Here is a 13,353-nt window from a genome sequence, read left to right as displayed (position 1 = left end):
AGGCTGAAGACCACTCAAATTAGGCATCGGGCTCATGGTCTTCTCCCTGACCGCGTGTGTCCTTGGGAGAAGAGGCAGCAGGAAGTAGGCAGCAGGGCACAGGAAGTGTTCAGGAAATTTCACTTAACAGTTAAAACCTCTACGTGAATGAAGCCTTGAGCCTGTTTTGCTTCAAACAATGTTCCATTCAAAATATGACTCAATGTTTGGGGCCTGATCCAAAGCCCACTAAAGACAATGAGAGTTTTTCCATTGACTTGAGCAGCCTTTGGATGAGGGCCTTGATCCTGATCCTGAATGCCTGATTCACATGAGAAAGGCTACACAAAAAAGATCAAATCCAGAAATCCTTGTTGAGATTGTACCAAGTCCCTTCCTAGGTAAGTATTTGAAATTAAACCAATGAAGCCAATTTAGTCTGATGGTCTGCTCACTGTCCTGAACTTCACATAACATTTGATGATCACAGGGATGTATAAGGATAAATCCTTGGCCCTACTCTTCCGTAGAAGTGTTCATGTTTGCAGAGCTGATAAACTGTTTTTCTTCCCTCTCGACTTTATTTTGTCTAGGAGTGTATCAGAACATAAATCACAAACCATTTAGTGTAAGCTCCAGTATATGCTACACAGTTCACGTTAAAGCCTAAGGTCCAGTAATAGTTAAAAGTGCTGTCTTCATTACAGAAAGCTAAGGTGTTCCAACAATAAATAGGACTTACTTTTAGTAGCTAATGCTTTCACATGCTGCTTTTTAGGGGTGGGGTTTTTTTTAGTAGAAAAGGTATAACCTTTCTCAGCCACTTTGGAAGATATACCTTATTATGTTTGAATAAGATGTCTTTAAACCCCAGTATTCAACCATGAAAGAAGAGAAAGACCAAAGAATGCAGTATTTGTGCTTTGCAACTTCCTCCACACAGGCTGTATTTTCAAAACATATGCCATCTGAAACTATTTTATAAATTTCTATACATTACTCTTTATACAAACATACTGTCCAACCGTAACTCTTTGACTGGGCAGTGACACCTTGCTTACAAACATACGGCTGGCGAGCACAGTGTGGATCAAAATCTCTTGGATGCTACTAATCATAGACTCACCTCAGCATGTTTGTTTTGTGCCTGACAAAGTTTTTCATACAAATTCTGTAGTCCTTTCCTTCAGTGCATGCTATACGGTATATAAATAATATTTGATTGTCCCGGTGGAGTTACAACACAAAAAATGCTTTTACTCATATGGTTTAAATTAACTTTACAAGGGAAATACAGTATATAGGGATTTTTTTTTTTTTTTTCTTGTATAACCATGTCTACACCCTGGCTGCTGCCACAGGACTATTTTGGTTAACACAGAGCATGCTATGGCCTTGATACGAATGGGGTCCAATGTGACAAAGAGCACAAGCAATACAGTAAGGAGTGCTAATGAAGGGAATGGAGATAAAACACCTCCTTTACCTCCACATTCAACCTTGCAGAAAATCTACTTTGGTGATTTCTCTCAAAGCTTTTCCTTGTAAAGCTATGCTGCCTCATTTTTAAGTACAGCCAAAACCTCAGATTGCCTCACAAAACTGAGTGCTCCAGGATCCAAAAACGTCATTTCCCAGGATAATCCTTGACTTTTGTTTGAGTCTGTTATTTCCCACTTAATACCCACAGCTTTTTAATTGGTTATTATTATTTCTTATTATATTTGAAAATTTTAAGAGTCTCTTAAGAAGCAAAAAAGGGGACATAATTAAAGAAAAATGTAGAGAATAATCCAAATCCTGTGTGACTTTACAGATGCAACAGACACTGATTCTTGCCCTTGGGGAGGGAGACAGGAAGCTGTGGTGGGCCAGAGCCCTCAGCCATCATTTGACTGCAAAATATTCCCTTAGGACTAACTTTGTAAAATACAGTCACACAATAACCATCAGCAGCTCTTGCATGCAAACTCTGTGACGTAGACTGTACTGTTGCTGTGTTTAAGTTAGGATGATCTTTTACATTATTTTGATGCCAGTTTAATACAATGGACATTTATTTACTCGATTTGAAAACAACCATTGACCTGCCACATGACTTTAGGCAAGTTGCTTCTGTGTGCTGTTTTTTATCTTCTGATAGCCTTTCAGACCTTGAGTTCATCTTCTCATCATACATAAAAGTATAAAGAGTGATGACAAGAAAAGGAAAAGATGCAATATGAGTACTGTACATGGAGATTGAAAAAGGTTGTACAACACAATCAGTTTTCAAGAGCATCTGCACCCAGATTTGATACAAAATCAGACTCCTATATATGGTTTCTTTTGTGCCCCATTTTGAATGTTTAGCTCTTGTGATTGGTTTGCTAGGTCAGTTCATACACTGTCATTCCAAGTAGTAAGTACAAAATCAAACCCCAGCTTTAAATTAGATTATCATTAAAAATAAACAGAAATTAACACAACACTCCTACCATTGACTTTGGTGGGTACTGAGTTCATACAAAGATGGCATTACTATAGCCTAATTGGTACAAAATTTCATATGCTGTACTAAAGACTTAACTGTAGTTTATCATCACTAGACGTGCACAGACAGTTCCTTGAATGCCAAATCTCCTACTCAGTGGGCTACGCACAACAACAGCCAGATATGCTGTATAGTATCTAAGAAATCCTGATCATACTGTTGATTAAAATTCAAGCTAGCTTTCAAAATGCAGCTTTGAGACTGAAATGTCACTTATCAAGAAGAGAGGATCTGTAAAAACAGCAATGGGAAGATAAGGAGGGCAAGACTGGAAAGCAGAAAGGGTCTCCCAGTGACTCCCAGTGCTGGAATGACCACAGCCTGAACAATCCAAGATGGGTGACTTGATCATAAAAAGGGTGGTAAACAGGAAAAGATCGTGGAGGGAAAAAAACAAACATATAGGGCTCAAATAAGACTGATACAGAAATCTCATACACTAGTTGCTGTTACCAGTTAGTGTCTGTGTGACACATTCACACCATAGCAGGGTGGGTGGGGCTGTTTTTTGATCATTGCCTGATTGACGTTAATGACATTCTTCCAATGGATGTGGCTTTCCTCATACCACACCCAGGAGGGGTCAGAGGCACATTCCTCCTGAGTATTAATGTGAAAAAACATATTTTTAGTCAAGTTGTTAAATGATGCCAGGTGTTTGCTGTGGTTGCCTTAACTAGGCTAGCATAGTCAAAACTCAGTCAAAACTTCCCAGCAATATGTAACTCAGCTCTTGAGATTGTACCAGCTATCTGATTTTAATCCAAGTCAGCTACTAAATTGATTATACTCATCCCTATGATAATGCCTCCTATGCAGTGGAAGACAGCAACATCTGTGAGTGCGGACACAGGCCCAGCACAGTATTGTGAATCGCCGTGTTTATTTATGTTGCCTAGAAGCCCTGTTTACAGATCAGGAGTGTGTGTGACAGACATAAAACAAAACCACTGCACTTTCCATGGAAGGGTTATTTACCTCTGTTGCTTTTGTCCTGGCTGCCATGAAAACCCTCACTCCTGCCAGTGAAAAAAAGCACCAGAAATGGAAACAGGCATAAGTCCACTGCCTTAAATACAGCAGCATAAGATCTGAAGCAGTCACCCAGCCCAGACTATCAAAGCATTCTGCAAAGCTGAAACCATGTAACAAGCTAAACTCTGAACTTCTGAGCCCAATTCCCAAGGCTGCTGAAAACCTCTAAGTAACAGCAAAAAAAGAACCATAGTCTCTTAAGAAGTCCATACAAATGCATTGCTTGCTTTGAAAGTGAAAGTCAACATTTTCAGATGTTGTATACCAAAATAAGAGGTCACACTGCCTTGCTGAACACTCAGCAGATCCCAGGAAAGCTAATGGCAACTGTTACAGCTCAGAATTCCTGAAAATCAGAATCTTTCTGTGTTAGGCCCCTAATTTTAGGAATTTCAGTTTATAAATAATTTATTTATGCCACACCTAAGTTTAATAATGCCAATGAATCTAGCAAAATCAACGTGCTGAAGACTTCCAGAGACAGTTTCGTAACAGCTCTGTAGGACGTCTGTGAAACCTGTATGCCGTGGTATTCGTGCTAGCTCTGTAGCTATAACTGTGGCAAGGCTGATGTTTGCATGTTCTGTCCTGTTCTCTTTTCCACCCTTACAATCTCTCATTAGGATCAGTAACAACCCTATGGAAGCAAAACGCAGACTAGCCTGGATTGTTCCCATGTCTCCAAATGTGTGGTGCCGCAGAGGGCTGCAGGCGTCGGGGAGGAGGGATGCCTTTCTCTCTTCTCCCTTGTGCATGCTGAGGTGATGGCTTAGCCCACACCCCATCACAGTAAGACAGGCTGTCAGCTGATGAGGCATTGCGCCTCGGCCGAACCGATGTTCCTCACGCCTGCCAAAGGAAAGGTATGGGCACTTCTAATTAGACACAGGAAGTACCAAGTTCCATCCATGCAGACCTCGGCACAGACCACAGACCACTGTCATGCAGACCTCGAGTCTGAACTCATTTCACACTGACAGGTACATCATTATGTATATATACAACTAGGAATCTTTCAGGTATAGAAATGCATTCAGGGTCTGAAAACCCGGCTAAGGGTGTGGATGCAGATCTATTTATAGCAAAATAAATATTTGTGTAAACATGTAGAGGAAAAGAAGGCAAATCTTTAAATTAATTAGAACACACTCCAAAAAAGTGAGATTAAATAGTGAAAATCTTTCATACAGATATTCTGGATTAATTTCCTCTATAATATTTTCTAGAACAGAGATCTAAATCAGTCTTTTAACAGCCTGTCTACTTCCAAATTTTGCAAGAGCAATTTTTTTTTTATTTTTTTCCATTTCCCTGGTGACCCAGTCACAATATGCATTTTCTCAGGATTACCACAGTGATTCCTTTGCGATGATGGTTCTATTCTGCACTTTATATTAAGGCTGAACATTGAGGCTCAGAATATTAATCATGAAAAGAAGAATAACAGAATAATCAGTGGTTGCTTACAGAGCAGTGAAGTTGCAGATCAACTGCTGAGGACAAATACCAGACGCAGAACAGGCTTCAGAAGAACAGAGTCCTGAAGTACTTAAACACAACATATTTCCCTCAACACCGCCCTTTGAGGTCACAGTCTTTTCTAAAACGAAATGTGTTCCATACAGAACACACTCGATATCTATGTCAGGGCTTTCCAGAGGAAAATGGGAAGGGGCAGAGGCTTCCACTGGGCAGTGGGGCTCTCACTGTAACCAGCCAACTTCACCATGCGACTAAAAACACAACTTCTGTGCTAATCAGTCCAATAAGCCACTGTATGCAATTTCAGCTACATCATATTAGTTGATCATGTTCAATCAATTAAACTAAAACTTAAAAGGTAACAGTGGGATTTTGTGTTCATGCAGATATTAAGGAGGGAAAACCAGATTTTATTATTATTTCTGTGCTAGCCGTATCTGCAGGCCAATGAGAGACTGGGGACCATAAAATGACATTTCTTGCATGCAGGCAGTACTAAAGAATTTCAGGCAGCTTTAGGGTGTAAAAGGACATGCCAACAGAAGAGAAAAGTAGAATAGCTGAGGGATTATTATCCACAGATTATAGCTAGGCAAAATGAAGCACAAAGAGTTAAGTATGTAGGAGCAGGATAGTCTATCTTTAAATGACCTATGATTTCTTATTTGTGTTCAAAGTGGTCTGGGTCTCAGAAGAACTTCTTATAGAACAGAACCAGACCATGGACTTGTCATGTCTTCAAATCATTTTTTGTTGTATGGGCAGGAAAGACACAGCGCACTGAGCAGGTAACTCAGGAAGCCTGTGACCAGAGTGGGTTTCCAGCTCTTCTGACATACTCTAGAGTACCTGAACCACAGAGTATTTTCTCTTTGGGGTCCAGTCAGACAGATGGCTCTCTATTACAGCAATGTGATACATAAGACTGGAAACAGAAATAATTTATATCCAATCTATACTTCCTGAGCATGGCTTCTCCTGCACACCAAAAAGCTTTCATCTAACATCTTTGGTGGAGTCACTTACAAGCTACATTGACGACAGGATATTTGGGGGGTTTGTGAACTGCCTCTTCTCATTGCTTTGCAAATCTGAGTCAGTCACAGAAATAAGAGAGAGACAGGAAAAAATAGAAAGGGAGAAGTGGTTAAGGCATTCCTCTGTGACGCAAAAGGCAGTGATGTCAGAATTCGAGACCACAGACAACTCTGCCAAAATGAATGGGATTCCAGCAGGCTCCAGCTGGTCTCATGGTTTGTGCATTCTGCGTTGTTTCCTGGATACCAGCAATTCCCAGCTGTAAACTGAACAACCATTAACCCCTTCCCTGTTGCGGGTTTCCAGGCAGTCACTCACGGGGGGAAGTTTTTCCCTTGCTGGTGAAAGATTCCAATATTTCATAATCAGGCATCTTGTATGAATCAATGGCTAGTTTAAAAATAACCCTTTGACCCTAACTGTCTGGGAGAGCCATCAGAACAATGGAGAAGAGAAGCTTTTATACAAAGCAACATTTCTTATCTGATCCTTCAACTGCTTCCCTGTGCCCTTGAGATTCATTCCCATTTACCCATGTGACCTTTCTCACTTCTCCAGGATCTCATTTTTCCTTTCTACTTTTTTTTTCTTCTGTTTTCACCCTCCTCTTTCAAGCTCATTTTTTTCTTTCCTGTTTCTGGAATGAGAAGATGAGGCATGGCTTTAGCTCTGAACTTACACTGGGAATAGATCTGAAATCCTGGACCTGACATACAACTCCCAGAAATTTTTGTGAGGGAAAGCATCCAAATTCTTAATCTAGTGGCTGATTCCCTCCTGGCACAAACTGAAAACCTAATTTTGGATCTCAAACCCCTGAACTTCCCGAAAGTAAAAATCTAGGCATGGATTTTTTTGGCTGAACTAGCCCTCCCACTGCTGGGAGTGAACAAGGGTCTGAACTCAGGCCAGATGAAAATAATCAAACATTTGATTTATTAATCCGCTATTAATTAAATTGCATTTAAGCTGCATGGGCAGGTCCCACTGTTCTTCTCTCTGGACACTGACTGAAAGAATAGACAGCCAATGAAAAACACCACATAGACTGAGACATCAGAACAAATCTCATCAACTGAGTACTAGTCTTGAGAGCAAAAAGTATGAGTTACTTTGAAAATTGCTGTGCATTCAAGTAGTGAAAAGACACATACAACATCAGAACAAGTTAAAATGTAATGATTACATTTTTCAACAGGGAGAGTATATACTTGTCCAAAACCTAAACATTTAAAGTAACTCCCATTGAGAGCTAAATTCCATTTCTAGTCTGATCAGCACAAACTGCTGCTGCTGTCACACTGAGCCGACATACACTCTGATTAACTTATCTGACAAAGCATGTGGGACAGTGATTACCAATCAATAAGCACTACAGTCCTGCTTGAGACAGGCTCTTTGCACTACACCTTGTGCTGATGCAATGAAGGACAGGCTCTCCGGTCACCACTGCATGCACTATCAGGAGAGCCAACCTCACCTGCATCTTTCAAATTGGCTTAACTAGCTGAGAGTTTAAACAGAGCAAAAGTCCAGTTCTTTTTATTTCCTTTCTAAGTTTTGAGCTTTTAGGGTTCATACATTCAAATTTTTCTCTGCTAACATGAAAATAGATAGTTCTCATATGGCTGGAAGAATTCAACTTTAAGAAAAATAATAAAATATGAAATCTGGAAATGTTGATCCTGCAACCTCATCTTCCTTGGCATGTGGTTAGGCCACAGTACCAGTGGTCAGATCTCCATTCACAAAATGGGCCTCAGCCCCCAGCAGTGTATCACAGGACAACTTTTGTGGAAGCTGAGCACAAAGACAACTATTCTGGCAACGCTGGAGAGAGTGGTTCTGCCACTGCTCCCCATCTTTCATAAGCCTACGGCAGTCCAGCTCACAGTAAGGCTGCAATATAGTTAGACAGACTCACGTTTTCCTGTTTTAACCTGCAAAACATTATGCACTAGTCTATTTGATGGGAGTCAGCAGGCCTTATTCTGTAGAACTTTTTATTTCTTCCTGCACTACTACATAGAAGCATTATTTACCACAAACTCAAGTAGTGGGGAAATGTAATTCCAGTCCCTCAAGTCTTCTTTAGAAATAATAAAGGTGAATTTTCCTTCAGCAAGAGAGTGATACAAGAAAGAAGGTCAGTAAATTTAGCAAAATGAAAAGTGAAAAAGAATATGATTTCTGGCTATAAATATATCAAGAGGAAAATAGGAAAGGAAGGAAAATAACAGATTAAGCTATATATTATTGTTGGTGTACTAGCAAATAGGCATGAACTGACTACTAATAAACTAAGGCTGAAAATTAGAAAGCTCCCAACAAATTCAACAATCTGATTCTAGGGCTGTCAAACATGGGAGTAGCAGAGATCAAAACCCTAGCTTAAGAATAAAACTGTTAAGGCAACAAAAACAATTGTACAACGTACTTCTGAGAAGGCACTTGAGTCAGCATCCCAAATAGTCCTTCATATGCTGATATTTCTGAAAGTTTCCCTTTTCTTTTTAGCTACTTTAGCAAAGCCTACAAGCATTTCACTTTCATTTCACTTGCAGTTAATGTTTTCATTTCTGAGACCAAAGAGGAAGAGGTTGTGTTGCAGTCCAGGGGCTAAGACATGAAACACTTGGCTGGTTGGGCTTCTATTCCCACCTCCTCAGTCTCTCAGTCACTAACTTCTTGCATGATCCTTGATCATTGTGCTTCCACCCATTTTGACTCAGTTTATACCAGGTCAGAGCTAAAAATAGATACATACCTTTATTATTTCTACTGTAGTAGTGCTGCAGTACCACACACTATGTTTCATGTGGAATACAATGCCCATCCTCCAAAGTGTTTATTACTAGGTATATAATAAGCAAATATTGGGAGTAAACATAAGTCAAAAGGAGTTGATCCTTTGTGTGATGAAGCTGCCTTATTGGCTTTGAAAAGATCTTTGGGATCTTTGAATCCCAGAAAAGTGACACTACTAATACAGGTTAAAGTATCTCTACAGGGCCTAAAGATGCACATATGGCACTAATAGTAAACAAGTAGTATTAAATAAAAAACTATGATAATGCAAACAGTATAAAAGTCTGAATTGTAGAATTATAGAATAATTTAGGTTAGAAGAGACCTCAGGAGATTATCTAGTCCAACCCCCTTGCTCACAGCAGGCCAGCTCGAATCAAACTGAATAGAAAAGGTCTCCAACAAGGCAGTCATGCCAGAATAGGCCTTTTCAATTCTACCATTGCCAAAGAAAGTACAGTCCTGCATGGCCTCAGCAACTTCTGAGCCAAAGTTTCTGTGATATGCACTGTGATGTTCACACAGGCCTCTGGGTTTCCCAGCTTGGCAGAAATTAATTTCATTTGAGTCTTAAAATCATTGGTTGTCCTATGATAATTATCAACATGGAACCCCATAGGAAGATGCTGCAAAAGGCCAGTCAGATTAGTAGTATCAAGCTGCGTTAAAGAGCAGCCAGCCCAGCACACCATTATTAGTCACAGCAGAGATTAAACAAACCTGCTTGGCCTCTTTCCCCTTTGCTTTGTACTGATGTTCACAGATAAACCTATGCGGGAGAAGCTGGAAAGAACTGAATGTCCTGTGGGAGCTCTTATCAAGACCGGGGAGTGAACAGCGAATAACCACTCAGCAAGTCACCTTCTAAGTTTAAAAAGCAGCCTGTTGTTTTAAAGCATGTTAGTCATCAACAAATTGGCTGGAATGTTCTTCATTCCCTCAGTTCCCCCTCTCCAGTCTCCCTCTGCTGGGATTAGCTAGCTGGTTTTCCTTATGCTTTTTTATAGACAAGAACAGAAATCTTTTGCCTGTTTTTAGAATCTAGCTTGTGTCATCTTGTTTGGAAGGCTAACGTATGTTTGTTCTACCATATGTTTGTTCTTCCTCCTTTGAACTGTAAACTCTTGGGACAGGGACTTTTTCTCATCCAGTATTTGCCCAGCACCAGCACGACCATCTTCATCAGAGCCTCCCTCTGTTCCTGGCGTGCAAACAGTGACTCCAAGCGATACGGTATTTGCTTCTGTGATTCTTCGCCACTGGAAGTAGACTCAACTCCTGGCAGCTAGAGCCTCATCAGAAAAGACCACCATCAAGGTCAACCCAGGGTGGCTCAGGAGATGTCTGTCTGAGATGTGGGACAGAGTTCTCCTGACTGTGCCCTTCTCGCTACATTCTCACTTGTGCACAAGATGCAAAGATACATTTCCCAATATAACACAGTCATTTTTTTTTTCCACATCTCTGTTATTTACAAACAATAGTGCACATGATCTACACAGGATTGATTGAGACCTCACTTAAAATGTGGATTCAAAAATATAAACATAAATTTCTGGCATATAGCCAAGCTGACCACAAATAGCAAAACAGACCCTACCCACTGCACTGCCATTATTCCAGTAACAGTGATTCCAGTATCAGCTTTGTTATTCCCAGTTCATTCTGGCTTCAACTCCATAGCAGTAACGCATTCTAGCCTTCCTTTTTCTTTATAATTCCCTTCCCTTCTGACCTTCCAGTTCAAAGAAGAAGAAATTAAAGACTCATTTTTTCTGTATTCTATCAGGATGCCAGGATATCCTATATTGTTAGCAATTACTATTATTAATAATTTGTAATTTTAGAAGTACAGATGGTTTGCTTAGCAAGTACAAAACATGGAATTGGTTGGGGCAGTAGGAGGTAGATGCTTAGCAAACATGTCTACTCATAGTTCTTATCATGGTTCATTCTTCAGGGTAGCTTCTCATCAACACCGCAATCAGTGATTATTTTTTTTTTTAGTTTGCCAATTTGGTTATAGCGTTTGACTCCAACTTGATCTCGGGACCAACTCCTCTTAGGGAAAATGCCACCACTGCCCTCTCCTGTCCTTTCCTTGTCTTCTGTTTTCATTCCTTCTTTTCCCAATTTTTCATTAACTCTGGACCCACAATCTTCCTATGGACGTGACACAGAAGAAATTTTTTGTGCCCTCTTCTTTGCCATATGTAGAAACCTTCAAGACACAAATTGTCTCTTTTCTGTATTTGTTTGTAGGGCACACAGCACAAGAGTCTTGCCAGGGGCACTGACTACCAACGTAATGAATGTAACATCCACTCCTGTGGCTATAGCATAAACTGCACACCTTTCCAGCTCTCACTTCTTACTACTGTTGAAATAAGTTCAATGATATAAAATTGGCAGCATTAGGTTGTTATTTTTCTGGCATTTCATATCAATATCTACTTCTGAAAACCTATTTACTAGAGTGTGGAAGAACTTTGGGCAAGCCTGTGTACTTCATGGAGCAAGAAGAGCATTCTAAGAGTGAAGACAAGTTTTGGGTAGCATCCCCTCTCCCACTGATCCTTGAAGATTTAGGTCTGTGCTGAATACAGATTAGTTTTGCTGAGAAATTTAACAAGTTATGAAATCTGCAATAGATACTGATAGCACAAAAATCTGAAAAATCATAGGCTAAATATGCTATGAAATCAGAGGTCAATGAGCAAGCAAGAATATAGGCAGTGATCGTAAACACAGCTAAGCACACAAACAGCTGATTCCTTGCATGGACAAAATGCCTTAGCTATAAAAAATCTGGGAATCAAATATAAAACTAGGCAGAGCTGTACATACGTACTACAGAGCATGTGCTATGCCTGCCCAGTGGCTGCTCTGGTGAAGGATAACCCTAAAAGTATAGAAGTCTCAGACTCAAAACTTTGTGAAGAGAGAAGTTGTTACACAGAGACAGACTGTTTGGAATAATTAGGAAAATATTAATCAGACATAATATGACCAGAGCCTCATTTTGTCCTGCATAAAAAGGAGAGACAGAATTTTAGTCTAGCCTTCTCCAAAATAGTTGAGAAATAACAGATTCCACATTCCACAACTATGACATTGGCCGATAAAACACAAGATATGGATGTGAAGAATGTATGTAAAGATATGTTCTGCCTGTGAAAGGCTGGGCAAAATCAGGTAAATGTTACTTCATGCTAGAACCAACTGGAGGTCAAGACATACTCTAAACATCACACACTTCAGGAAGTCATTTCACCTGAAACGTACAAATGTAATTAAACAATAAGCTATTTATCTTTATTCCCAATTTCATAAGCAAGAGTTACTAAAGGGGAAAAAATGTTGAGAGACCATTTCTGACCACATTAACACCAAAGCTCAATACACAGGCAGACAGGAGAAGGTGGCTAAATTCCTAACTGTGTTTCTGGGAATGGGAAGGATTCAGAGCACTGCAGACAACATCTGGACATGATGTCCAGACATCTGGGCACAGTATTCATCACTACCATACTGGTTCAGTTCCTATCAGTGTGACTTATTGGCTAGAAATAGCCGGGAGTAGAAGAGAAAAGGTCAGTCCAGTGCACTTGAAGGATACTACCTCTGCTTTGTCAGGTACCTGGATCCCAAGTCTTTCTTCATCTGGAGTAGCAGGCGCTGGTAATGTCATGTACCCAATTTCAGCTATGAGGGGGCCATGCATCACCTAGTCATTAATAAGGACTCCAGGGGTAGCTGCAGTGAGGACAAGGACAAAAGCACAGGGAAATTAGAGATCTAAGTCCCTGGGGCTACAAAATATGTAAAAATACTTTCACATATAACAATAATAAGATGATACTACATTATGCAGCTGGACATCAACTTATCCTCTCTTTTATGGACTCAAAATAGGATTTTAAGTCAGAGAACAAGGAACAGAAATTTTTCCTTTTTTCTTAGGGAAACTTGGATATACCATAACAACATGAAAGTCCTTGTCAAAAGTAATGTAATATTTTGTGACATTTTAAAGAAAAAACATAGTTTGAAATGAGGCCACTGTGTGAACAGGCTCAGGCAGAGACAGAGCCATATGATACAATCCTAAAAAGTCACCTCCTCTTAGCACATTGGTTTTATATTACTAGGTGATATGTGCAAAGTGAAGGGAACAGAACAGTGATTTTTTATATAAATCTTTGTGACTTGTCTCCCTCTTATCTGACATTTGTATCTTGTAACATCTCTGTCACATCTCAGATCTTGCCCTTTTCATATGGCAATTTAGCTGTTTGCATAATGAGGTAAAAACCTATCGTTTGGGGAAAAAAAGTAACATTTTAAATATAGAATCAGCCAAGAGTTGATTCTCCCCCTGCTTAATTCTTGTAGTGAGGCAGACAATGAAGTTACTAGTTCACCATAAACACCACTAAGATGTCAGAAGGCAGACAAACTCCTGTCCCATCGTGGGC

At 39.9% G+C, this 13,353-nt stretch overlaps 1 long non-coding RNA gene across 3 annotated transcripts in view; it reads right to left on the bottom strand.

Annotated features, from left to right (window-relative positions):
* Window positions 1-13,353, bottom strand: part of LOC141951561 (uncharacterized) — a 146,428-nt gene that overhangs the window by 72,210 nt on the left and 60,865 nt on the right. For 2 of the 3 annotated variants that reach the window (XR_012631386.1, XR_012631383.1), the window contains exons 1-2: window positions 5,015-5,059; window positions 4,210-4,396 (exon numbers count right to left, since the gene is read on the bottom strand). The exons of the other annotated variant lie outside the window; for it this stretch is intronic. This is a non-coding gene — a long non-coding RNA (uncharacterized LOC141951561). Of the gene's footprint in view, window positions 1-4,209; window positions 4,397-5,014; window positions 5,060-13,353 lie in introns of those variants that run through there. 3 annotated transcript variants of the gene reach the window in all.

Source organism: Strix uralensis, chromosome 18 (assembly GCF_047716275.1).
Source record: "Strix uralensis isolate ZFMK-TIS-50842 chromosome 18, bStrUra1, whole genome shotgun sequence".
NCBI classification, from domain to species: domain Eukaryota; kingdom Metazoa; phylum Chordata; class Aves; order Strigiformes; family Strigidae; genus Strix; species Strix uralensis.
The sequence above is the reverse complement of the archived record's forward strand: the minus strand, read 5'-3'. Positions and strand labels throughout refer to the sequence as shown.